The 2,500-nt window shown below is 40.4% G+C and overlaps 1 protein-coding gene across 8 annotated transcripts in view; it reads left to right on the top strand.

The window, feature by feature from the left end:
* The window catches only part of clpb (ClpB family mitochondrial disaggregase), a 70,386-nt gene that overhangs the window by 34,825 nt on the left and 33,061 nt on the right, over positions 1-2,500 (top strand). The gene's annotated exons all lie outside the window — the stretch shown is intronic.

The raw sequence follows: 2,500 nt of genomic DNA on the forward strand, positions 1-2,500 counted from the left end.
TAATGGACCCAAAGAAAATCTCCCCCACACCATTACACCACCACCACCAGCCTGAACCGCTGATACAAGGCAGGATGATCCATGCTTTCATGTTGTTGAGGCCAAATTGTGAGCCGAGCATCTGAATGTGTGAGCAGAAATGGAGACTCATCAGAGCGGCAACGTTTCTCCAATCTTCTATTGTCCAGTTTTGGTGAGTCTGTGTGAATTGTAGCCTCAGTTTCCTGTTCTTAGCTGTCAGGAGCGGCACCCGGTGTGCTCTTCTGCTGCTGTAGCCCATCCGCCTCAAGGTTGGACGTGTTGTGTGTTCAGAGATGCTCTTCTGCAGAGCTCGGTTGTAACGAGTGCTTATTTGAGTTACTGTTGCCTTTCTATCAGCTGGAACCAGTCTGGCCATTCTCCTCTGACCTCTGGCCTCATCAACAAGGCATTTGCTCCCACAGAACTGCCGCTCACTGGAGATTTCCTCTTTGTCGGAGCATTCTCTGTAAAGCCTAGAGATGGTTGTGCGTGAAAATCCCAGTAGATCAGCAGTTTCTGAAATACTCAGAGCAGCCCGTCTGGCAGCAACAACCATGCCACGATCAAAGTCTCTTAAATCCCCTTTCTTCCCCATTCTGATGCTCACTCTGACCTGCAGCAGATCCTCTTGATCATGTCTACATGCCGAAATGCAGTGAGCTGCTGCCATGTGATTGGCGGATTAGACATTTGCGTTAACGAGCAGTTGGACAGGTGTACCTAATAAAGTGGCCGGTGAGTGTATAATAATTTTTTAAAGCAGGGTTCAAAAATAAGGATGGTCCAATATGCATGCAAAGGCGATTTTAGAATTGAGAAGCAACCCGACTGACAAACTTTGGAAAACTGCTAGCCACAGTGACTGGTGATCAAAAAAGTTAATGTCCAGCCCTGATTTCCTGCATAGTAAATAATCACGGTACACACACCTACTGTAAATCATGTCAAAATACACAGTTTTATTTGTGATTAAGCACAATTAATCTTTTACGGCACAAAAAAAAGAAAAACTAAAGCTCCAATAACAAATAAAACTTGCCAGTTTTTTTAAATGCCCACAAATAAAAGCTTCATCTTAAACTCAGCTTAAACTTCCCCTTAACTGTTTATAAACCTTCCTTAGTTTCTTTTTTCCCCGTTAAACACAGAAGATGTTACTGTAACCATAGACATCCATAATAGGAAAAACAGATCGTATGAAAAGTCAATGGTTACAGGTTTTTCAACAGAAGAAAGTAACTCATAAAGGAACGTGATTACTGTAAATATTCTGAGTAATAGTGCTTAACAGTGTTTAGCCTAAGCAGAGAGCAGATCAGCAGGTGTGTGTGTGTGTGTTTGTGTGTGTGTGTTTATCTTGCTGTAATCTCCTCATTGGCTCTGGATTACAGCTGTAATCTACACTAATCCTGTTGGAGGGTTAATGAGCTGCAGGTGAAGCTGCCAGTATCCTGTATCACTGTTGACACACACACACACACACCTGCTGATCAGGTGTCGACTGTCAACAGCACGGATAACTCTCAGTCAATAGCCGTGTTTCCATTCAAAGATGCATATTAAGATATAGCAAATATTGCTACTCATTTCTTATAAAAGGGCATCACTGTGGCCTCACAACAAGAAAGTCTTTGGTTCGAGCCTCGGCTGGGTCATTTGGTGTTTCTGTGTGGAGTTTGCATGTTCTCTACATGTTGGAAGTTTCCCAGTACTGAGTTGCGGCTGGAAGTAAAAAATATGCTGCAATAGTTAGCGGTTCATTCCGCTGTGGCGACACCAGATTAATAAAGGGAGTAAGCAGAAGGAAAATGAATAAATGAATGTCGCTCAGTAGTTTAATACTGTTGTTTACTGTGTGTCAGTAGTTTATTACTGTTGTTTACTGTGTGTCAGTAGTTTATAACTGTTGTTTACTGTGTGTCAGTAGTTTATTACTGTAGTTTACTGTGTGTCAGTAGTTTATTACTGTTGTTTACTGTGTGTCAGTAGTTTATTACTGTAGTTTACTGTGTGTCAGTAGTTTATTACTGTAGTTTACTGTGTGTCAGTAGTTTATTACTGTAGTTTACTGTGTGTCAGTAGTTTATTACTGTAGTTTACTGTGTGTCAGTAGTTTATTACTGTAGTTTACTGTGTGTCAGTAGTTTATTACTGTTGTTTACTGTGTGTCAGTAGTTTATTACTGTTGTTTACTGTGTGTCAGTAGTTTATTACTGTAGTTTACTGTGTGTCAGTAGTTTATTGCTGTTGTTTACCGTGTGTCAGTACTTTATTACTGTAGTTTACCGTGTGTCAGTAGTTTATTACTGTAGTTTACCGTGTGTCAGTAGTTTATTACTGTTGTTTACTGTGTGTCAGTAGTTTATTACTGTTGTTTACTGTGTGTCAGTAGTTTATTACTGTAGTTTACTGTGTGTCAGTAGTTTATTACTGTTGTTTACTGTGTGTCAGTAGTTTATTACTTTAGTTTACTGTGTGT

The sequence above is a fragment of the Danio rerio genome, chromosome 15, assembly GCF_052040795.2.
Source record: "Danio rerio strain M-AB ecotype USA chromosome 15, GRCz13ab, whole genome shotgun sequence".
NCBI classification, from domain to species: domain Eukaryota; kingdom Metazoa; phylum Chordata; class Actinopteri; order Cypriniformes; family Danionidae; genus Danio; species Danio rerio.